This window comes from Schistocerca serialis, chromosome 2, assembly GCF_023864345.2.
Source record: "Schistocerca serialis cubense isolate TAMUIC-IGC-003099 chromosome 2, iqSchSeri2.2, whole genome shotgun sequence".
Classification (NCBI taxonomy): Eukaryota; Metazoa; Arthropoda; class Insecta; order Orthoptera; family Acrididae; genus Schistocerca; species Schistocerca serialis.
This window is the reverse complement of record NC_064639.1, coordinates 1068809871-1068833102: the sequence shown is the minus strand read 5'-3', so window position 1 is coordinate 1068833102 and position 23232 is coordinate 1068809871. Positions and strand designations below refer to the sequence as shown.

At 48.2% G+C, this 23232-nt stretch overlaps 20 non-coding genes across 20 annotated transcripts; all 20 read right to left on the bottom strand.

Moving 5' to 3' along the window:
- Positions 1 to 197: 197 nt before the first annotated feature.
- Positions 198 to 269, bottom strand: Trnaq-uug (transfer RNA glutamine (anticodon UUG)). Its single transcript has one exon. It is a non-coding gene; the product is annotated as a tRNA-Gln (tRNA).
- A 1136-nt stretch (positions 270 to 1405) lies between these two features.
- Positions 1406 to 1477, bottom strand: Trnaq-uug (transfer RNA glutamine (anticodon UUG)). Its single transcript has one exon. It is a non-coding gene; the product is annotated as a tRNA-Gln (tRNA).
- A 1136-nt stretch (positions 1478 to 2613) lies between these two features.
- Trnaq-uug (transfer RNA glutamine (anticodon UUG)) lies at positions 2614 to 2685 on the bottom strand. Its single transcript has one exon. It is a non-coding gene; the product is annotated as a tRNA-Gln (tRNA).
- Positions 2686 to 3821: 1136 nt separating this feature from the next.
- Positions 3822 to 3893, bottom strand: Trnaq-uug (transfer RNA glutamine (anticodon UUG)). The gene has a single exon. It is a non-coding gene; the product is annotated as a tRNA-Gln (tRNA).
- A 1136-nt stretch (positions 3894 to 5029) lies between these two features.
- Trnaq-uug (transfer RNA glutamine (anticodon UUG)) lies at positions 5030 to 5101 on the bottom strand. The gene has a single exon. It is a non-coding gene; the product is annotated as a tRNA-Gln (tRNA).
- Positions 5102 to 6237: 1136 nt separating this feature from the next.
- On the bottom strand, positions 6238 to 6309 carry Trnaq-uug (transfer RNA glutamine (anticodon UUG)). The gene has a single exon. It is a non-coding gene; the product is annotated as a tRNA-Gln (tRNA).
- A 1136-nt stretch (positions 6310 to 7445) lies between these two features.
- Positions 7446 to 7517, bottom strand: Trnaq-uug (transfer RNA glutamine (anticodon UUG)). The gene has a single exon. It is a non-coding gene; the product is annotated as a tRNA-Gln (tRNA).
- Positions 7518 to 8653: 1136 nt separating this feature from the next.
- On the bottom strand, positions 8654 to 8725 carry Trnaq-uug (transfer RNA glutamine (anticodon UUG)). The gene has a single exon. It is a non-coding gene; the product is annotated as a tRNA-Gln (tRNA).
- A 1136-nt stretch (positions 8726 to 9861) lies between these two features.
- Positions 9862 to 9933, bottom strand: Trnaq-uug (transfer RNA glutamine (anticodon UUG)). The gene has a single exon. It is a non-coding gene; the product is annotated as a tRNA-Gln (tRNA).
- Positions 9934 to 10073: 140 nt separating this feature from the next.
- On the bottom strand, positions 10074 to 10145 carry Trnaq-uug (transfer RNA glutamine (anticodon UUG)). The gene has a single exon. It is a non-coding gene; the product is annotated as a tRNA-Gln (tRNA).
- A 1136-nt stretch (positions 10146 to 11281) lies between these two features.
- Trnaq-uug (transfer RNA glutamine (anticodon UUG)) lies at positions 11282 to 11353 on the bottom strand. Its single transcript has one exon. It is a non-coding gene; the product is annotated as a tRNA-Gln (tRNA).
- A 1136-nt stretch (positions 11354 to 12489) lies between these two features.
- On the bottom strand, positions 12490 to 12561 carry Trnaq-uug (transfer RNA glutamine (anticodon UUG)). Its single transcript has one exon. It is a non-coding gene; the product is annotated as a tRNA-Gln (tRNA).
- Positions 12562 to 13697: 1136 nt separating this feature from the next.
- On the bottom strand, positions 13698 to 13769 carry Trnaq-uug (transfer RNA glutamine (anticodon UUG)). Its single transcript has one exon. It is a non-coding gene; the product is annotated as a tRNA-Gln (tRNA).
- A 1136-nt stretch (positions 13770 to 14905) lies between these two features.
- On the bottom strand, positions 14906 to 14977 carry Trnaq-uug (transfer RNA glutamine (anticodon UUG)). Its single transcript has one exon. It is a non-coding gene; the product is annotated as a tRNA-Gln (tRNA).
- A 1136-nt stretch (positions 14978 to 16113) lies between these two features.
- Positions 16114 to 16185, bottom strand: Trnaq-uug (transfer RNA glutamine (anticodon UUG)). Its single transcript has one exon. It is a non-coding gene; the product is annotated as a tRNA-Gln (tRNA).
- Positions 16186 to 17321: 1136 nt separating this feature from the next.
- Trnaq-uug (transfer RNA glutamine (anticodon UUG)) lies at positions 17322 to 17393 on the bottom strand. Its single transcript has one exon. It is a non-coding gene; the product is annotated as a tRNA-Gln (tRNA).
- A 1136-nt stretch (positions 17394 to 18529) lies between these two features.
- Trnaq-uug (transfer RNA glutamine (anticodon UUG)) lies at positions 18530 to 18601 on the bottom strand. Its single transcript has one exon. It is a non-coding gene; the product is annotated as a tRNA-Gln (tRNA).
- A 1136-nt stretch (positions 18602 to 19737) lies between these two features.
- On the bottom strand, positions 19738 to 19809 carry Trnaq-uug (transfer RNA glutamine (anticodon UUG)). Its single transcript has one exon. It is a non-coding gene; the product is annotated as a tRNA-Gln (tRNA).
- A 1136-nt stretch (positions 19810 to 20945) lies between these two features.
- Positions 20946 to 21017, bottom strand: Trnaq-uug (transfer RNA glutamine (anticodon UUG)). The gene has a single exon. It is a non-coding gene; the product is annotated as a tRNA-Gln (tRNA).
- A 1132-nt stretch (positions 21018 to 22149) lies between these two features.
- Trnaq-uug (transfer RNA glutamine (anticodon UUG)) lies at positions 22150 to 22225 on the bottom strand. The gene has a single exon. It is a non-coding gene; the product is annotated as a tRNA-Gln (tRNA).
- Positions 22226 to 23232: the final 1007 nt, after the last annotated feature.

Genomic DNA, 23232 nt, shown 5'->3' with positions numbered 1-23232 from the left:
TCGTCTTCTCGCAGTTGAACCCCTTACGTCCCGTTATTAATCCTAGTAGCAAAAGCATAAGCATTTGGAGCGCTCCCCATTCACGTGTGAACTGCTATTAACATTTTGCATTTCATGATCCTAGTTAAATTTCTGCATATACAATTCCAACCACCGGCTCGTACACATTTCTAGAAACGATCGCAAAACACAGCGTCAGGTTCCACCGAGACTCGAACTCGGATCGCTGGATTCAAAGTCCAGAGTGCTAACCATTACACCATGGAACCGGATGCCTGCAGCGCTCTTAAATTCAGTCGTATCATGTAATTAAGCCCATAAGATGCGATGTCATTACACGTATGGTCCTCAGGAAGTGTTTGCGTGGCTAATGAAGCAACCAAGTAGGCTGGAAGTGGAAGGAGCACCTTCGAATGTAGCGAGAATTCTTGCCAGTATTCGTACATGAAGTGATGTCGAAGGATCAGGTAATCAAAATCGCGAAACAGCCACTTTCGTATGGCGGATGCTTTGTGCTGGAAGCAACCTAGCTATGAGAACAGCTATGGACACAGAGTACTGTCGAAAACTGCGTGCTGACACAGAACGCTACGCAGTGGGCGGATTGTTCGTGACACGATAACATTTGCACTTCACACGGTCGAAATACTGTCACACAACTCAAGCAGCTCTTTCAGCATTCACATACACTGGTGTTCAGCACAGCGCATGTTGTAGGTGTCAGATTAAGAAACCTCTTTGAGAATATGGTCCAGCTAGGATGCTGCAACTAGCAAGTGCGGCAAGATCTCAGTAGGTGGCGGGGTGCAGACTTGCTTACTTGTGCGGCCTGTTGGTCAAGGTGTATGATTCCTGCTTTGGGTGCAAAAGGTCCCGGGTTCAAATCCCGGACAGGCCCTACTTTTCACTTTCGCGACAACCCAGCACTACGATAAACTTGCGAGTCTCTGAAAGTAAGCCATGCAGCAGGACAAACTGCATGTCGGGCCACCGGCCCATGAGACTCTCAGGTGCGTCTTATGGAAAGCAATCTACGTGGCAGGATTAAGCCGTCTCCGCTTACTTATATCTATACGTAAAGACTGGCACGTACAACGATTCTATTCGTTCCCCAGGAACTAGTACATCGCATGCAAGTTTGGTAAATGCATGCGCATGCAGCACCCAAAACGGTGAGATGTCTTTCCTGCGGGGAGGAACGGCTGAGGTCGTCTTCTCGCAGTTGAACCCCTTACGTCCCGTTATTAATCCTAGTAGCAAAAGCATAAGCATTTGGAGCGCTCCCCATTCACGTGTGAACTGCTATTAACATTTTGCATTTCATGATCCTAGTTAAATTTCTGCATATACAATTCCAACCACCGGCTCGTACACATTTCTAGAAACGATCGCAAAACACAGCGTCAGGTTCCACCGAGACTCGAACTCGGATCGCTGGATTCAAAGTCCAGAGTGCTAACCATTACACCATGGAACCGGATGCCTGCAGCGCTCTTAAATTCAGTCGTATCATGTAATTAAGCCCATAAGATGCGATGTCATTACACGTATGGTCCTCAGGAAGTGTTTGCGTGGCTAATGAAGCAACCAAGTAGGCTGGAAGTGGAAGGAGCACCTTCGAATGTAGCGAGAATTCTTGCCAGTATTCGTACATGAAGTGATGTCGAAGGATCAGGTAATCAAAATCGCGAAACAGCCACTTTCGTATGGCGGATGCTTTGTGCTGGAAGCAACCTAGCTATGAGAACAGCTATGGACACAGAGTACTGTCGAAAACTGCGTGCTGACACAGAACGCTACGCAGTGGGCGGATTGTTCGTGACACGATAACATTTGCACTTCACACGGTCGAAATACTGTCACACAACTCAAGCAGCTCTTTCAGCATTCACATACACTGGTGTTCAGCACAGCGCATGTTGTAGGTGTCAGATTAAGAAACCTCTTTGAGAATATGGTCCAGCTAGGATGCTGCAAGTAGCAAGTGCGGCAAGATCTCAGTAGGTGGCGGGGTGCAGACTTGCTTACTTGTGCGGCCTGTTGGTCAAGGTGTATGATTCCTGCTTTGGGTGCAAAAGGTCCCGGGTTCAAATCCCGGACAGGCCCTACTTTTCACTTTCGCGACAACCCAGCACTACGATAAACTTGCGAGTCTCTGAAAGTAAGCCATGCAGCAGGACAAACTGCATGTCGGGCCACCGGCCCATGAGACTCTCAGGTGCGTCTTATGGAAAGCAATCTACGTGGCAGGATTAAGCCGTCTCCGCTTACTTATATCTATACGTAAAGACTGGCACGTACAACGATTCTATTCGTTCCCCAGGAACTAGTACATCGCATGCAAGTTTGGTAAATGCATGCGCATGCAGCACCCAAAACGGTGAGATGTCTTTCCTGCGGGGAGGAACAGCTGAGGTCGTCTTCTCGCAGTTGAACCCCTTACGTCCCGTTATTAATCCTAGTAGCAAAAGCATAAGCATTTGGAGCGCTCCCCATTCACGTGTGGACTGCTATTAACATTTTGCATTTCATGATCCCAGTTAAATTTCTGCATATACCATTCCAACCACCGGCTCGTACACATTTCTAGAAACGATCGCAAAACACAGCGTCAGGTTCCACCGAGACTCGAACTCGGATCGCTGGATTCAAAGTCCAGAGTGCTAACCATTACACCATGGAACCGGATGCCTGCAGCGCTCTTAAATTCAGTCGTATCATGTAATTAAGCCCATAAGATGCGATGTCATTACACGTATGGTCCTCAGGAAGTGTTTGCGTGGCTAATGAAGCAACCAAGTAGGCTGGAAGTGGAAGGAGCACCTTCGAGTGTAGCGAGAATTCTTGCCAGTATTCGTACATGAAGTGATGTCGAAGGATCAGGTAATCAAAATCGCGAAACAGCCACTTTCGTATGGCGGATGCTTTGTGCTGGAAGCAACCTAGCTATGAGAACAGCTATGGACACAGAGTACTGTCGAAAACTGCGTGCTGACACAGAACGCTACGTAGTGGGCGGATTGTTCGTGACACGATAACATTTGCACTTCACACGGTCGAAATACTGTCACACAACTCAAGCAGCTCTTTCAGCATTCACATACACTGGTGTTCAGCACAGCGCATGTTGTAGGTGTCAGATTAAGAAACCTCTTTGAGAATATGGTCCAGCTAGGATGCTGCAACTAGCAAGTGCGGCAAGATCTCAGTAGGTGGCGGGGTGCAGACTTGCTTACTTGTGCGGCCTGTTGGTCAAGGTGTATGATTCCTGCTTTGGGTGCAGGAGGTCCCGGGTTCAAATCCCGGACAGGCCCTACTTTTCACTTTCGCGACAACCCAGCACTACGATAAACTTGCGAGTCTCTGAAAGTAAGCCATGCAGCAGGACAAACTGCATGTCGGGCCACCGGCCCATGAGACTCTCAGGTGCGTCTTATGGAAAGCAATCTACGTGGCAGGATTAAGCCGTCTCCGCTTACTTATATCTATACGTAAAGACTGGCACGTACAACGATTCTATTCGTTCCCCAGGAACTAGTACATCGCATGCAAGTTTGGTAAATGCATGCGCATGCAGCACCCAAAACGGTGAGATGTCTTTCCTGCGGGGAGGAACAGCTGAGGTCGTCTTCTCGCAGTTGAACCCCTTACGTCCCGTTATTAATCCTAGTAGCAAAAGCATAAGCATTTGGAGCGCTCCCCATTCACGTGTGGACTGCTATTAACATTTTGCATTTCATGATCCTAGTTAAATTTCTGCATATACAATTCCAACCACCGGCTCGTACACATTTCTAGAAACGATCGCAAAACACAGCGTCAGGTTCCACCGAGACTCGAACTCGGATCGGTGGATTCAAAGTCCAGAGTGCTAACCATTACACCATGGAACCGGATGCCTGTAGCGCTCTTAAATTCAGTCGTATCATGTAATTAAGCCCATAAGATGCGATGTCATTACACGTATGGTCCTCAGGAAGTGTTTGCGTGGCTAATGAAGCAACCAAGTAGGCTGGAAGTGGAAGGAGCACCTTCGAGTGTAGCGAGAATTCTTGCCAGTATTCGTACATGAAGTGATGTCGAAGGATCAGGTAATCAAAATCGCGAAACAGCCACTTTCGTATGGCGGATGCTTTGTGCTGGAAGCAACCTAGCTATGAGAACAGCTATGGACACAGAGTACTGTCGAAAACTGCGTGCTGACACAGAACGCTACGTAGTGGGCGGATTGTTCGTGACACGATAACATTTGCACTTCACACGGTCGAAATACTGTCACACAACTCAAGCAGCTCTTTCAGCATTCACATACACTGGTGTTCAGCACAGCGCATGTTGTAGGTGTCAGATTAAGAAACCTCTTTGAGAATATGGTCCAGCTAGGATGCTGCAACTAGCAAGTGCGGCAAGATCTCAGTAGGTGGCGGGGTGCAGACTTGCTTACTTGTGCGGCCTGTTGGTCAAGGTGTATGATTCCTGCTTTGGGTGCAGGAGGTCCCGGGTTCAAATCCCGGACAGGCCCTACTTTTCACTTTCGCGACAACCCAGCACTACGATAAACTTGCGAGTCTCTGAAAGTAAGCCATGCAGCAGGACAAACTGCATGTCGGGCCACCGGCCCATGAGACTCTCAGGTGCGTCTTATGGAAAGCAATCTACGTGGCAGGATTAAGCCGTCTCCGCTTACTTATATCTATACGTAAAGACTGGCACGTACAACGATTCTATTCGTTCCCCAGGAACTAGTACATCGCATGCAAGTTTGGTAAATGCATGCGCATGCAGCACCCAAAACGGTGAGATGTCTTTCCTGCGGGGAGGAACAGCTGAGGTCGTCTTCTCGCAGTTGAACCCCTTACGTCCCGTTATTAATCCTAGTAGCAAAAGCATACGCATTTGGAGCGCTCCCCATTCACGTGTGGACTGCTATTAACATTTTGCATTTCATGATCCTAGTTAAATTTCTGCATATACTATTCCAACCACCGGCTCGTACACATTTCTAGAAACGATCGCAAAACACAGCGTCAGGTTCCACCGAGACTCGAACTCGGATCGCTGGATTCAAAGTCCAGAGTGCTAACCATTACACCATGGAACCGGATGCCTGTAGCGCTCTTAAATTCAGTCGTATCATGTAATTAAGCCCATAAGATGCGATGTCATTACACGTATGGTCCTCAGGAAGTGTTTGCGTGGCTAATGAAGCAACCAAGTAGGCTGGAAGTGGAAGGAGCACCTTCGAGTGTAGCGAGAATTCTTGCCAGTATTCGTACATGAAGTGATGTCGAAGGATCAGGTAATCAAAATCGCGAAACAGCCACTTTCGTATGGCGGATGCTTTGTGCTGGAAGCAACCTAGCTATGAGAACAGCTATGGACACAGAGTACTGTCGAAAACTGCGTGCTGACACAGAACGCTACGTAGTGGGCGGATTGTTCGTGACACGATAACATTTGCACTTCACACGGTCGAAATACTGTCACACAACTCAAGCAGCTCTTTCAGCATTCACATACACTGGTGTTCAGCACAGCGCATGTTGTAGGTGTCAGATTAAGAAACCTCTTTGAGAATATGGTCCAGCTAGGATGCTGCAACTAGCAAGTGCGGCAAGATCTCAGTAGGTGGCGGGGTGCAGACTTGCTTACTTGTGCGGCCTGTTGGTCAAGGTGTATGATTCCTGCTTTGGGTGCAGGAGGTCCCGGGTTCAAATCCCGGACAGGCCCTACTTTTCACTTTCGCGACAACCCAGCACTACGATAAACTTGCGAGTCTCTGAAAGTAAGCCATGCAGCAGGACAAACTGCATGTCGGGCCACCGGCCCATGAGACTCTCAGGTGCGTCTTATGGAAAGCAATCTACGTGGCAGGATTAAGCCGTCTCCGCTTACTTATATCTATACGTAAAGACTGGCACGTACAACGATTCTATTCGTTCCCCAGGAACTAGTACATCGCATGCAAGTTTGGTAAATGCATGCGCATGCAGCACCCAAAACGGTGAGATGTCTTTCCTGCGGGGAGGAACAGCTGAGGTCGTCTTCTCGCAGTTGAACCCCTTACGTCCCGTTATTAATCCTAGTAGCAAAAGCATAAGCATTTGGAGCGCTCCCCATTCACGTGTGGACTGCTATTAACATTTTGCATTTCGTGATCCTAGTTAAATTTCTGCATATACAATTCCAACCACCGGCTCGTACACATTTCTAGAAACGATCGCAAAACACAGCGTCAGGTTCCACCGAGACTCGAACTCGGATCGGTGGATTCAAAGTCCAGAGTGCTAACCATTACACCATGGAACCGGATGCCTGTAGCGCTCTTAAATTCAGTCGTATCATGTAATTAAGCCCATAAGATGCGATGTCATTACACGTATGGTCCTCAGGAAGTGTTTGCGTGGCTAATGAAGCAACCAAGTAGGCTGGAAGTGGAAGGAGCACCTTCGAGTGTAGCGAGAATTCTTGCCAGTATTCGTACATGAAGTGATGTCGAAGGATCATTTAATCAAAATCGCGAAACAGCCACTTTCGTATGGCGGATGCTTTGTGCTGGAAGCAACCTAGCTATGAGAACAGCTATGGACACAGAGTACTGTCGAAAACTGCGTGCTGACACAGAACGCTACGTAGTGGGCGGATTGTTCGTGACACGATAACATTTGCACTTCACACGGTCGAAATACTGTCACACAACTCAAGCAGCTCTTTCAGCATTCACATACACTGGTGTTCAGCACAGCGCATGTTGTAGGTGTCAGATTAAGAAACCTCTTTGAGAATATGGTCCAGCTAGGATGCTGCAACTAGCAAGTGCGGCAAGATCTCAGTAGGTGGCGGGGTGCAGACTTGCTTACTTGTGCGGCCTGTTGGTCAAGGTGTATGATTCCTGCTTTGGGTGCAGGAGGTCCCGGGTTCAAATCCCGGACAGGCCCTACTTTTCAGTTTCGCGACAACCCAGCACTACGATAAACTTGCGAGTCTCTGAAAGTAAGCCATGCAGCAGGACAAACTGCATGTCGGGCCACCGGCCCATGAGACTCTCAGGTGCGTCTTATGGAAAGCAATCTACGTGGCAGGATTAAGCCGTCTCCGCTTACTTATATCTATACGTAAAGACTGGCACGTACAACGATTCTATTCGTTCCCCAGGAACTAGTACATCGCATGCAAGTTTGGTAAATGCATGCGCATGCAGCACCCAAAACGGTGAGATGTCTTTCCTGCGGGGAGGAACAGCTGAGGTCGTCTTCTCGCAGTTGAACCCCTTACGTCCCGTTATTAATCCTAGTAGCAAAAGCATACGCATTTGGAGCGCTCCCCATTCACGTGTGGACTGCTATTAACATTTTGCATTTCATGATCCTAGTTAAATTTCTGCATATACTATTCCAACCACCGGCTCGTACACATTTCTAGAAACGATCGCAAAACACAGCGTCAGGTTCCACCGAGACTCGAACTCGGATCGCTGGATTCAAAGTCCAGAGTGCTAACCATTACACCATGGAACCGGATGCCTGTAGCGCTCTTAAATTCAGTCGTATCATGTAATTAAGCCCATAAGATGCGATGTCATTACACGTATGGTCCTCAGGAAGTGTTTGCGTGGCTAATGAAGCAACCAAGTAGGCTGGAAGTGGAAGGAGCACCTTCGAGTGTAGCGAGAATTCTTGCCAGTATTCGTACATGAAGTGATGTCGAAGGATCAGGTAATCAAAATCGCGAAACAGCCACTTTCGTATGGCGGATGCTTTGTGCTGGAAGCAACCTAGCTATGAGAACAGCTATGGACACAGAGTACTGTCGAAAACTGCGTGCTGACACAGAACGCTACGTAGTGGGCGGATTGTTTGTGACACGATAACATTTGCACTTCACACGGTCGAAATACTGTCACACAACTCAAGCAGCTCTTTCAGCATTCACATACACTGGTGTTCAGCACAGCGCATGTTGTAGGTGTCAGATTAAGAAACCTCTTTGAGAATATGGTCCAGCTAGGATGCTGCAACTAGCAAGTGCGGCAAGATCTCAGTAGGTGGCGGGGTGCAGACTTGCTTACTTGTGCGGCCTGTTGGTCAAGGTGTATGATTCCTGCTTTGGGTGCAGGAGGTCCCGGGTTCAAATCCCGGACAGGCCCTACTTTTCACTTTCGCGACAACCCAGCACTACGATAAACTTGCGAGTCTCTGAAAGTAAGCCATGCAGCAGGACAAACTGCATGTCGGGCCACCGGCCCATGAGACTCTCAGGTGCGTCTTATGGAAAGCAATCTACGTGGCAGGATTAAGCCGTCTCCGCTTACTTATATCTATACGTAAAGACTGGCACGTACAACGATTCTATTCGTTCCCCAGGAACTAGTACATCGCATGCAAGTTTGGTAAATGCATGCGCATGCAGCACCCAAAACGGTGAGATGTCTTTCCTGCGGGGAGGAACAGCTGAGGTCGTCTTCTCGCAGTTGAACCCCTTACGTCCCGTTATTAATCCTAGTAGCAAAAGCATAAGCATTTGGAGCGCTCCCCATTCACGTGTGGACTGCTATTAACATTTTGCATTTCATGATCCTAGTTAAATTTCTGCATATACAATTCCAACCACCGGCTCGTACACATTTCTAGAAACGATCGCAAAACACAGCGTCAGGTTCCACCGAGACTCGAACTCGGATCGGTGGATTCAAAGTCCAGAGTGCTAACCATTACACCATGGAACCGGATGCCTGTAGCGCTCTTAAATTGAGTGGTATCATGTAATTAAGCCCATAAGATGCGATGTCATTACACGTATGGTCCTCAGGAAGTGTTTGCGTGGCTAATGAAGCAACCAAGTAGGCTGGAAGTGGAAGGAGCACCTTCGAGTGTAGCGAGAATTCTTGCCAGTATTCGTACATGAAGTGATGTCGAAGGATCAGGTAATCAAAATCGCGAAACAGCCACTTTCGTATGGCGGATGCTTTGTGCTGGAAGCAACCTAGCTATGAGAACAGCTATGGACACAGAGTACTGTCGAAAACTGCGTGCTGACACAGAACGCTACGTAGTGGGCGGATTGTTCGTGACACGATAACATTTGCACTTCACACGGTCGAAATACTGTCACACAACTCAAGCAGCTCTTTCAGCATTCACATACACTGGTGTTCAGCACAGCGCATGTTGTAGGTGTCAGATTAAGAAACCTCTTTGAGAATATGGTCCAGCTAGGATGCTGCAACTAGCAAGTGCGGCAAGATCTCAGTAGGTGGCGGGGTGCAGACTTGCTTACTTGTGCGGCCTGTTGGTCAAGGTGTATGATTCCTGCTTTGGGTGCAGGAGGTCCCGGGTTCAAATCCCGGACGGGCCCTACTTTTCACTTTCGCGACAACCCAGCACTACGATAAACTTGCGAGTCTCTGAAAGTAAGCCATGCAGCAGGACAAACTGCATGTCGGGCCACCGGCCCATGAGACTCTCAGGTGCGTCTTATGGAAAGCAATCTACGTGGCAGGATTAAGCCGTCTCCGCTTACTTATATCTATACGTAAAGACTGGCACGTACAACGATTCTATTCGTTCCCCAGGAACTAGTACATCGCATGCAAGTTTGGTAAATGCATGCGCATGCAGCACCCAAAACGGTGAGATGTCTTTCCTGCGGGGAGGAACAGCTGAGGTCGTCTTCTCGCAGTTGAACCCCTTACGTCCCGTTATTAATCCTAGTAGCAAAAGCATAAGCATTTGGAGCGCTCCCCATTCACGTGTGGACTGCTATTAACATTTTGCATTTCATGATCCCAGTTAAATTTCTGCATATACCATTCCAACCACCGGCTCGTACACATTTCTAGAAACGATCGCAAAACACAGCGTCAGGTTCCACCGAGACTCGAACTCGGATCGCTGGATTCAAAGTCCAGAGTGCTAACCATTACACCATGGAACCGGATGCCCGAAGCGCTCTTAAATTCACGTGTGGACTGCTATTAACATTTTGCATTTCATGATCCTAGTTAAATTTCTGCATATACAATTCCAACCACCGGCTCGTACACATTTCTAGAAACGATCGCAAAACACAGCGTCAGGTTCCACCGAGACTCGAACTCGGATCGCTGGATTCAAAGTCCAGAGTGCTAACCATTACACCATGGAACCGGATGCCTGCAGCGCTCTTAAATTCAGTCGTATCATGTAATTAAGCCCATAAGATGCGATGTCATTACACGTATGGTCCTCAGGAAGTGTTTGCGTGGCTAATGAAGCAACCAAGTAGGCTGGAAGTGGAAGGAGCACCTTCGAATGTAGCGAGAATTCTTGCCAGTATTCGTACATGAAGTGATGTCGAAGGATCAGGTAATCAAAATCGCGAAACAGCCACTTTCGTATGGCGGATGCTTTGTGCTGGAAGCAACCTAGCTATGAGAACAGCTATGGACACAGAGTACTGTCGAAAACTGCGTGCTGACACAGAACGCTACGCAGTGGGCGGATTGTTCGTGACACGATAACATTTGCACTTCACACGGTCGAAATACTGTCACACAACTCAAGCAGCTCTTTCAGCATTCACATACACTGGTGTTCAGCACAGCGCATGTTGTAGGTGTCAGATTAAGAAACCTCTTTGAGAATATGGTCCAGCTAGGATGCTGCAACTAGCAAGTGCGGCAAGATCTCAGTAGGTGGCGGGGTGCAGACTTGCTTACTTGTGCGGCCTGTTGGTCAAGGTGTATGATTCCTGCTTTGGGTGCAAAAGGTCCCGGGTTCAAATCCCGGACAGGCCCTACTTTTCACTTTCGCGACAACCCAGCACTACGATAAACTTGCGAGTCTCTGAAAGTAAGCCATGCAGCAGGACAAACTGCATGTCGGGCCACCGGCCCATGAGACTCTCAGGTGCGTCTTATGGAAAGCAATCTACGTGGCAGGATTAAGCCGTCTCCGCTTACTTATATCTATACGTAAAGACTGGCACGTACAACGATTCTATTCGTTCCCCAGGAACTAGTACATCGCATGCAAGTTTGGTAAATGCATGCGCATGCAGCACCCAAAACGGTGAGATGTCTTTCCTGCGGGGAGGAACGGCTGAGGTCGTCTTCTCGCAGTTGAACCCCTTACGTCCCGTTATTAATCCTAGTAGCAAAAGCATAAGCATTTGGAGCGCTCCCCATTCACGTGTGAACTGCTATTAACATTTTGCATTTCATGATCCTAGTTAAATTTCTGCATATACAATTCCAACCACCGGCTCGTACACATTTCTAGAAACGATCGCAAAACACAGCGTCAGGTTCCACCGAGACTCGAACTCGGATCGCTGGATTCAAAGTCCAGAGTGCTAACCATTACACCATGGAACCGGATGCCTGCAGCGCTCTTAAATTCAGTCGTATCATGTAATTAAGCCCATAAGATGCGATGTCATTACACGTATGGTCCTCAGGAAGTGTTTGCGTGGCTAATGAAGCAACCAAGTAGGCTGGAAGTGGAAGGAGCACCTTCGAATGTAGCGAGAATTCTTGCCAGTATTCGTACATGAAGTGATGTCGAAGGATCAGGTAATCAAAATCGCGAAACAGCCACTTTCGTATGGCGGATGCTTTGTGCTGGAAGCAACCTAGCTATGAGAACAGCTATGGACACAGAGTACTGTCGAAAACTGCGTGCTGACACAGAACGCTACGCAGTGGGCGGATTGTTCGTGACACGATAACATTTGCACTTCACACGGTCGAAATACTGTCACACAACTCAAGCAGCTCTTTCAGCATTCACATACACTGGTGTTCAGCACAGCGCATGTTGTAGGTGTCAGATTAAGAAACCTCTTTGAGAATATGGTCCAGCTAGGATGCTGCAACTAGCAAGTGCGGCAAGATCTCAGTAGGTGGCGGGGTCCAGACTTGCTTACTTGTGCGGCATGTTGGTCAAGGTGTATGATTCCTGCTTTGGGTGCAAAAGGTCCCGGGTTCAAATCCCGGACAGGCCCTACTTTTCACTTTCGCGACAACCCAGCACTACGATAAACTTGCGAGTCTCTGAAAGTAAGCCATGCAGCAGGACAAACTGCATGTCGGGCCACCGGCCCATGAGACTCTCAGGTGCGTCTTATGGAAAGCAATCTACGTGGCAGGATTAAGCCGTCTCCGCTTACTTATATCTATACGTAAAGACTGGCACGTACAACGATTCTATTCGTTCCCCAGGAACTAGTACATCGCATGCAAGTTTGGTAAATGCATGCGCATGCAGCACCCAAAACGGTGAGATGTCTTTCCTGCGGGGAGGAACAGCTGAGGTCGTCTTCTCGCAGTTGAACCCCTTACGTCCCGTTATTAATCCTAGTAGCAAAAGCATAAGCATTTGGAGCGCTCCCCATTCACGTGTGGACTGCTATTAACATTTTGCATTTCATGATCCTAGTTAAATTTCTGCATATACAATTCCAACCACCGGCTCGTACACATTTCTAGAAACGATCGCAAAACACAGCGTCAGGTTCCACCGAGACTCGAACTCGGATCGCTGGATTCAAAGTCCAGAGTGCTAACCATTACACCATGGAACCGGATGCCTGCAGCGCTCTTAAATTCAGTCGTATCATGTAATTAAGCCCATAAGATGCGATGTCATTACACGTATGGTCCTCAGGAAGTGTTTGCGTGGCTAATGAAGCAACCAAGTAGGCTGGAAGTGGAAGGAGCACCTTCGAGTGTAGCGAGAATTCTTGCCAGTATTCGTACATGAAGTGATGTCGAAGGATCAGGTAATCAAAATCGCGAAACAGCCACTTTCGTATGGCGGATGCTTTGTGCTGGAAGCAACCTAGCTATGAGAACAGCTATGGACACAGAGTACTGTCGAAAACTGCGTGCTGACACAGAACGCTACGTAGTGGGCGGATTGTTCGTGACACGATAACATTTGCACTTCACACGGTCGAAATACTGTCACACAACTCAAGCAGCTCTTTCAGCATTCACATACACTGGTGTTCAGCACAGCGCATGTTGTAGGTGTCAGATTAAGAAACCTCTTTGAGAATATGGTCCAGCTAGGATGCTGCAACTAGCAAGTGCGGCAAGATCTCAGTAGGTGGCGGGGTGCAGACTTGCTTACTTGTGCGGCCTGTTGGTCAAGGTGTATGATTCCTGCTTTGGGTGCAGGAGGTCCCGGGTTCAAATCCCGGACAGGCCCTACTTTTCACTTTCGCGACAACCCAGCACTACGATAAACTTGCGAGTCTCTGAAAGTAAGCCATGCAGCAGGACAAACTGCATGTCGGGCCACCGGCCCATGAGACTCTCAGGTGCGTCTTATGGAAAGCAATCTACGTGGCAGGATTAAGCCGTCTCCGCTTACTTATATCTATACGTAAAGACTGGCACGTACAACGATTCTATTCGTTCCCCAGGAACTAGTACATCGCATGCAAGTTTGGTAAATGCATGCGCATGCAGCACCCAAAACGGTGAGATGTCTTTCCTGCGGGGAGGAACAGCTGAGGTCGTCTTCTCGCAGTTGAACCCCTTACGTCCCGTTATTAATCCTAGTAGCAAAAGCATAAGCATTTGGAGCGCTCCCCATTCACGTGTGGACTGCTATTAACATTTTGCATTTCATGATCCTAGTTAAATTTCTGCATATACAATTCCAACCACCGGCTCGTACACATTTCTAGAAACGATCGCAAAACACAGCGTCAGGTTCCACCGAGACTCGAACTCGGATCGGTGGATTCAAAGTCCAGAGTGCTAACCATTACACCATGGAACCGGATGCCTGTAGCGCTCTTAAATTCAGTCGTATCATGTAATTAAGCCCATAAGATGCGATGTCATTACACGTATGGTCCTCAGGAAGTGTTTGCGTGGCTAATGAAGCAACCAAGTAGGCTGGAAGTGGAAGGAGCACCTTCGAGTGTAGCGAGAATTCTTGCCAGTATTCGTACATGAAGTGATGTCGAAGGATCAGGTAATCAAAATCGCGAAACAGCCACTTTCGTATGGCGGATGCTTTGTGCTGGAAGCAACCTAGCTATGAGAACAGCTATGGACACAGAGTACTGTCGAAAACTGCGTGCTGACACAGAACGCTACGTAGTGGGCGGATTGTTCGTGACACGATAACATTTGCACTTCACACGGTCGAAATACTGTCACACAACTCAAGCAGCTCTTTCAGCATTCACATACACTGGTGTTCAGCACAGCGCATGTTGTAGGTGTCAGATTAAGAAACCTCTTTGAGAATATGGTCCAGCTAGGATGCTGCAACTAGCAAGTGCGGCAAGATCTCAGTAGGTGGCGGGGTGCAGACTTGCTTACTTGTGCGGCCTGTTGGTCAAGGTGTATGATTCCTGCTTTGGGTGCAGGAGGTCCCGGGTTCAAATCCCGGACAGGCCCTACTTTTCACTTTCGCGACAACCCAGCACTACGATAAACTTGCGAGTCTCTGAAAGTAAGCCATGCAGCAGGACAAACTGCATGTCGGGCCACCGGCCCATGAGACTCTCAGGTGCGTCTTATGGAAAGCAATCTACGTGGCAGGATTAAGCCGTCACCGCTTACTTATATCTATACGTAAAGACTGGCACGTACAACGATTCTATTCGTTCCCCAGGAACTAGTACATCGCATGCAAGTTTGGTAAATGCATGCGCATGCAGCACCCAAAACGGTGAGATGTCTTTCCTGCGGGGAGGAACAGCTGAGGTCGTCTTCTCGCAGTTGAACCCCTTACGTCCCGTTATTAATCCTAGTAGCAAAAGCATACGCATTTGGAGCGCTCCCCATTCACGTGTGGACTGCTATTAACATTTTGCATTTCATGATCCTAGTTAAATTTCTGCATATACTATTCCAACCACCGGCTCGTACACATTTCTAGAAACGATCGCAAAACACAGCGTCAGGTTCCACCGAGACTCGAACTCGGATCGCTGGATTCAAAGTCCAGAGTGCTAACCATTACACCATGGAACCGGATGCCTGTAGCGCTCTTAAATTCAGTCGTATCATGTAATTAAGCCCATAAGATGCGATGTCATTACACGTATGGTCCTCAGGAAGTGTTTGCGTGGCTAATGAAGCAACCAAGTAGGCTGGAAGTGGAAGGAGCACCTTCGAGTGTAGCGAGAATTCTTGCCAGTATTCGTACATGAAGTGATGTCGAAGGATCAGGTAATCAAAATCGCGAAACAGCCACTTTCGTATGGCGGATGCTTTGTGCTGGAAGCAACCTAGCTATGAGAACAGCTATGGACACAGAGTACTGTCGAAAACTGCGTGCTGACACAGAACGCTACGTAGTGGGCGGATTGTTTGTGACACGATAACATTTGCACTTCACACGGTCGAAATACTGTCACACAACTCAAGCAGCTCTTTCAGCATTCACATACACTGGTGTTCAGCACAGCGCATGTTGTAGGTGTCAGATTAAGAAACCTCTTTGAGAATATGGTCCAGCTAGGATGCTGCAACTAGCAAGTGCGGCAAGATCTCAGTAGGTGGCGGGGTGCAGACTTGCTTACTTGTGCGGCCTGTTGGTCAAGGTGTATGATTCCTGCTTTGGGTGCAGGAGGTCCCGGGTTCAAATCCCGGACAGGCCCTACTTTTCACTTTCGCGACAACCCAGCACTACGATAAACTTGCGAGTCTCTGAAAGTAAGCCATGCAGCAGGACAAACTGCATGTCGGGCCACCGGCCCATGAGACTCTCAGGTGCGTCTTATGGAAAGCAATCTACGTGGCAGGATTAAGCCGTCTCCGCTTACTTATATCTATACGTAAAGACTGGCACGTACAACGATTCTATTCGTTCCCCAGGAACTAGTACATCGCATGCAAGTTTGGTAAATGCATGCGCATGCAGCACCCAAAACGGTGAGATGTCTTTCCTGCGGGGAGGAACAGCTGAGGTCGTCTTCTCGCAGTTGAACCCCTTACGTCCCGTTATTAATCCTAGTAGCAAAAGCATAAGCATTTGGAGCGCTCCCCATTCACGTGTGGACTGCTATTAACATTTTGCATTTCATGATCCTAGTTAAATTTCTGCACATACAATTCCAACCACCGGCTCGTACACATTTCTAGAAACGATCGCAAAACACAGCGTCAGGTTCCACCGAGACTCGAACTCGGATCGCTGGATTCAAAGTCCAGAGTGCTAACCATTACACCATGGAATCGGATGCCTTTAGCGCTCTTAAATTCAGTCGTATCATGTAATTAAGCCCATAAGATGCGATGTCATTACACGTATGGTCCTCAGGAAGTGTTTGCGTGGCTAATGAAGCAACCAAGTAGGCTGGAAGTGGAAGGAGCACCTTCGAGTGTAGCGAGAATTCTTGCCAGTATTCGTACATGAAGTGATGTCGAAGGATCAGGTAATCAAAATCGCGAAACAGCCACTTTCGTATGGCGGATGCTTTGTGCTGGAAGCAACCTAGCTATGAGAACAGCTATGGACACAGAGTACTGTCGAAAACTGCGTGCTGACACAGAACGCTACGTAGTGGGCGGATTGTTCGTGACACGATAACATTTGCACTTCACACGGTCGAAATACTGTCACACAACTCAAGCAGCTCTTTCAGCATTCACATACACTGGTGTTCAGCACAGCGCATGTTGTAGGTGTCAGATTAAGAAACCTCTTTGAGAATATGGTCCAGCTAGGATGCTGCAACTAGCAAGTGCGGCAAGATCTCAGTAGGTGGCGGGGTGCAGACTTGCTTACTTGTGCGGCCTGTTGGTCAAGGTGTATGATTCCTGCTTTGGGTGCAGGAGGTCCCGGGTTCAAATCCCGGACAGGCCCTACTTTTCACTTTCGCGACAACCCAGCACTACGATAAACTTGCGAGTCTCTGAAAGTAAGCCATGCAGCAGGACAAACTGCATGTCGGGCCACCGGCCCATGAGACTCTCAGGTGCGTCTTATGGAAAGCAATCTACGTGGCAGGATTAAGCCGTCTCCGCTTACTTATATCTATACGTAAAGACTGGCACGTACAACGATTCTATTCGTTCCCCAGGAACTAGTACATCGCATGCAAGTTTGGTAAATGCATGCGCATGCAGCACCCAAAACGGTGAGATGTCTTTCCTGCGGGGAGGAACAGCTGAGGTCGTCTTCTCGCAGTTGAACCCCTTACGTCCCGTTATTAATCCTAGTAGCAAAAGCATAAGCATTTGGAGCGCTCCCCATTCACGTGTGGACTGCTATTAACATTTTGCATTTCATGATCCTAGTTAAATTTCTGCACATACAATTCCAACCACCGGCTCGTACACATTTCTAGAAACGATCGCAAAACACAGCGTCAGGTTCCACCGAGACTCGAACTCGGATCGCTGGATTCAAAGTCCAGAGTGCTAACCATTACACCATGGAACCGGATGCCTTTAGCGCTCTTAAATTCAGTCGTATCATGTAATTAAGCCCATAAGATGCGATGTCATTACACGTACGGTCCTCAGGAAGTGTTTGCGTGGCTAATGAAGCAACCAAGTAGGCTGGAAGTGGAAGGAGCACCTTCGAGTGTAGCGAGAATTCTTGCCAGTATTCGTACATGAAGTGATGTCGAAGGATCAGGTAATCAAAATCGCGAAACAGCCACTTTCGTATGGCGGATGCTTTGTGCTGGAAGCAACCTAGCTATGAGAACAGCTATGGACACAGAGTACTGTCGAAAACTGCGTGCTGACACAGAACGCTACGTAGTGGGCGGATTGTTCGTGACACGATAACATTTGCACTTCACACGGTCGAAATACTGTCACACAACTCAAGCAGCTCTTTCAGCATTCACATACACTGGTGTTCAGCACAGCGCATGTTGTAGGTGTCAGATTAAGAAACCTCTTTGAGAATATGGTCCAGCTAGGATGCTGCAACTAGCAAGTGCGGCAAGATCTCAGTAGGTGGCGGGGTGCAGACTTGCTTACTTGTGCGGCCTGTTGGTCAAGGTGTATGATTCCTGCTTTGGGTGCAGGAGGTCCCGGGTTCAAATCCCGGACAGGCCCTACTTTTCACTTTCGCGACAACCCAGCACTACGATAAACTTGCGAGTCTCTGAAAGTAAGCCATGCAGCAGGACAAACTGCATGTCGGGCCACCGGCCCATGAGACTCTCAGGTGCGTCTTATGGAAAGCAATCTACGTGGCAGGATTAAGCCGTCTCCGCTTACTTATATCTATACGTAAAGACTGGCACGTACAACGATTCTATTCGTTCCCCAGGAACTAGTACATCGCATGCAAGTTTGGTAAATGCATGCGCATGCAGCACCCAAAACGGTGAGATGTCTTTCCTGCGGGGAGGAACAGCTGAGGTCGTCTTCTCGCAGTTGAACCCCTTACGTCCCGTTATTAATCCTAGTAGCAAAAGCATAAGCATTTGGAGCGCTCCCCATTCACGTGTGGACTGCTATTAACATTTTGCATTTCATGATCCTAGTTAAATTTCTGCACATACAATTCCAACCACCGGCTCGTACACATTTCTAGAAACGATCGCAAAACACAGCGTCAGGTTCCACCGAGACTCGAACTCGGATCGCTGGATTCAAAGTCCAGAGTGCTAACCATTACACCATGGAACCGGATGCCTGTAGCGCTCTTAAATTCAGTGGTATCATGCAATTAAGCCCATAAGATGCGATGTCATTACACGTATGGTCCTCAGGAAGTGTTTGCGTGGCTAATGAAGCAACCAAGTAGGCTGGAAGTGGAAGGAGCACCTTTGAGTGTAGCGAGAATTCTTGCCAGTATTCGTACATGAAGTGATGTCGAAGGATCAGGTAATCAAAATCGCGAAACAGCCACTTTCGTATGGCGGATGCTTTGTGCTGGAAGCAACCTAGCTATGAGAACAGCTATGGACACAGAGTACTATCGAAAACTGCGTGCTGACACAGAACGCTACGTAGTGGGCGGATTGTTCGTGACACGATAACATTTGCACTTCACACGGTCGAAATACTGTCACACAACTCAAGCAGCTCTTTCAGCATTCACATACACTGGTGTTCAGCACAGCGCATGTTGTAGGTGTCAGATTAAGAAACCTCTTTGAGAATATGGTCCAGCTAGGATGCTGCAACTAGCAAGTGCGGCAAGATCTCAGTAGGTGGCGGGGTGCAGACTTGCTTACTTGTGCGGCCTGTTGGTCAAGGTGTATGATTCCTGCTTTGGGTGCAGGAGGTCCCGGGTTCAAATCCCGGACAGGCCCTACTTTTCACTTTCGCGACAACCCAGCACTACGATAAACTTGCGAGTCTCTGAAAGTAAGCCATGCAGCAGGACAAACTGCATGTCGGGCCACCGGCCCATGAGACTCTCAGGTGCGTCTTATGGAAAGCAATCTACGTGGCAGGATTAAGCCGTCTCCGCTTACTTATATCTATACGTAAAGACTGGCACGTACAACGATTCTATTCGTTCCCCAGGAACTAGTACATCGCATGCAAGTTTGGTAAATGCATGCGCATGCAGCACCCAAAACGGTGAGATGTCTTTCCTGCGGGGAGGAACAGCTGAGGTCGTCTTCTCGCAGTTGAACCCCTTACGTCCCGTTATTAATCCTAGTAGCAAAAGCATAAGCATTTGGAGCGCTCCCCATTCACGTGTGGACTGCTATTAACATTTTGCATTTCATGATCCTAGTTAAATTTCTGCATATACAATTCCAACCACCGGCTCGTACACATTTCTAGAAACGATCGCAAAACACAGCGTCAGGTTCCACCGAGACTCGAACTCGGATCGGTGGATTCAAAGTCCAGAGTGCTAACCATTACACCATGGAACCGGATGCCTGTAGCGCTCTTAAATTCAGTCGTATCATGTAATTAAGCCCATAAGATGCGATGTCATTACACGTATGGTCCTCAGGAAGTGTTTGCGTGGCTAATGAAGCAACCAAGTAGGCTGGAAGTGGAAGGAGCACCTTCGAGTGTAGCGAGAATTCTTGCCAGTATTCGTACATGAAGTGATGTCGAAGGATCAGGTAATCAAAATCGCGAAACAGCCACTTTCGTATGGCGGATGCTTTGTGCTGGAAGCAACCTAGCTATGAGAACAGCTATGGACACAGAGTACTGTCGAAAACTGCGTGCTGACACAGAACGCTACGTAGTGGGCGGATTGTTCGTGACACGATAACATTTGCACTTCACACGGTCGAAATACTGTCACACAACTCAAGCAGCTCTTTCAGCATTCACATACACTGGTGTTCAGCACAGCGCATGTTGTAGGTGTCAGATTAAGAAACCTCTTTGAGAATATGGTCCAGCTAGGATGCTGCAACTAGCAAGTGCGGCAAGATCTCAGTAGGTGGCGGGGTGCAGACTTGCTTACTTGTGCGGCCTGTTGGTCAAGGTGTATGATTCCTGCTTTGGGTGCAGGAGGTCCCGGGTTCAAATCCCGGACAGGCCCTACTTTTCACTTTCGCGACAACCCAGCACTACGATAAACTTGCGAGTCTCTGAAAGTAAGCCATGCAGCAGGACAAACTGCATGTCGGGCCACCGGCCCATGAGACTCTCAGGTGCGTCTTATGGAAAGCAATCTACGTGGCAGGATTAAGCCGTCTCCGCTTACTTATATCTATACGTAAAGACTGGCACGTACAACGATTCTATTCGTTCCCCAGGAACTAGTACATCGCATGCAAGTTTGGTAAATGCATGCGCATGCAGCACCCAAAACGGTGAGATGTCTTTCCTGCGGGGAGGAACAGCTGAGGTCGTCTTCTCGCAGTTGAACCCCTTACGTCCCGTTATTAATCCTAGTAGCAAAAGCATAAGCATTTGGAGCGCTCCCCATTCACGTGTGGACTGCTATTAACATTTTGCATTTCATGATCCTAGTTAAATTTCTGCACATACAATTCCAACCACCGGCTCGTACACATTTCTAGAAACGATCGCAAAACACAGCGTCAGGTTCCACCGAGACTCGAACTCGGATCGCTGGATTCAAAGTCCAGAGTGCTAACCATTACACCATGGAACCGGATGCCTGTAGCGCTCTTAAATTCAGTGGTATCATGCAATTAAGCCCATAAGATGCGATGTCATTACACGTATGGTCCTCAGGAAGTGTTTGCGTGGCTAATGAAGCAACCAAGTAGGCTGGAAGTGGAAGGAGCACCTTTGAGTGTAGCGAGAATTCTTGCCAGTATTCGTACATGAAGTGATGTCGAAGGATCAGGTAATCAAAATCGCGAAACAGCCACTTTCGTATGGCGGATGCTTTGTGCTGGAAGCAACCTAGCTATGAGAACAGCTATGGACACAGAGTACTATCGAAAACTGCGTGCTGACACAGAACGCTACGTAGTGGGCGGATTGTTCGTGACACGATAACATTTGCACTTCACACGGTCGAAATACTGTCACACAACTCAAGCAGCTCTTTCAGCATTCACATACACTGGTGTTCAGCACAGCGCATGTTGTAGGTGTCAGATTAAGAAACCTCTTTGAGAATATGGTCCAGCTAGGATGCTGCAACTAGCAAGTGCGGCAAGATCTCAGTAGGTGGCGGGGTGCAGACTTGCTTACTTGTGCGGCCTGTTGGTCAAGGTGTATGATTCCTGCTTTGGGTGCAGGAGGTCCCGGGTTCAAATCCCGGACAGGCCCTACTTTTCACTTTCGCGACAACCCAGCACTACGATAAACTTGCGAGTCTCTGAAAGTAAGCCATGCAGCAGGACAAACTGCATGTCGGGCCACCGGCCCATGAGACTCTCAGGTGCGTCTTATGGAAAGCAATCTACGTGGCAGGATTAAGCCGTCTCCGCTTACTTATATCTATACGTAAAGACTGGCACGTACAACGATTTTATTCGTTCCCCAGGAACTAGTACATCGCATGCAAGTTTGGTAAATGCATGCGCATGCAGCACCCAAAACGGTGAGATGTCTTTCCTGCGGGGAGGAACAGCTGTGGTCGTCTTCTCGCAGTTGAACCCCTTACGTCCCGTTATTAATCCTAGTAGCAAAAGCATAAGCATTTGGAGCGCTCCCCATTCACGTGTGGACTGCTATTAACATTTTGCATTTCATGATCCTAGTTAAATTTCTGCATATACAATTCCAACCACCGGCTCGTACACATTTCTAGAAACGATCGCAAAACACAGCGTCACGTTCCACCGAGACTCGAACTCGGATCGCTGGATTCAAAGTCCAGAGTGCTAACCATTACACCATGGAACCGGATGCCTGTAGCGCTCTTAAATTCAGTCGTATCATGTAATTAAACCCATAACATGCGATGTCATTACACGTATGGTCCTCAGGAAGTGTTTGCGTGGCTAATGAAGCAACCAAGTAGGCTGGAAGTGGAAGGAGCACCTTCGAATGTAGCGAGAATTCTTGCCAGTATTCGTACATGAAGTGATGTCGAAGGATCAGGTAATCAAAATCGCGAAACAGCCACTTTCGTATGGCGGATGCTTTGTGCTGGAAGCAACCTAGCTATGAAAACAGCTATGGACACAGAGTACTGTCGAAAACTGCGTGCTGACACAGAACGCTACGTAGTGGGCGGAATGTTCGTGACACGATAACATTTGCACTTCACACGGTCGAAATACTGTCACACAACTCAAGCAGCTCTTTCAGCATTCACATACACTGGTGTTCAGCACAGCGCATGTTGTAGGTGTCAGATTAAGAAACCTCTTTGAGAATATGGTCCAGCTAGGATGCTGCAACTAGCAAGTGCGGCAAGATCTCAGTAGGTGGCGGGGTGCAGACTTGCTTACTTGTGCGGCCTCTTGGTCAAGGTGTATGATTCCTGCTTTGGGTGCAGGAGGTCCCGGGTTCAAATCCCGGACAGGCCCTACTTTTCACTTTCGCGACAACCCAGCACTACGATAAACTTGCGAGTCTCTGAAAGTAAGCCATGCAGCAGGACAAACTGCATGTCGGGCCACCGGCCCATGAGACTCTCAGGTGCGTCTTATGGAAAGCAATCTACGTGGCAGGATTAAGCCGTCTCCGCTTACTTATATCTATACGTAAAGACTGGCACGTACAACGATTCTATTCGTTCCCCAGGAACTAGTACATCGCATGCAAGTTTGGTAAATGCATGCGCATGCAGCACCCAAAACGGTGAGATGTCTTTCCTGCGGGGAGGAACAGCTGTGGTCGTCTTCTCGCAGTTGAACCCCTTACGTCCCGTTATTAATCCTAGTAGCAAAAGCATAAGCATTTGG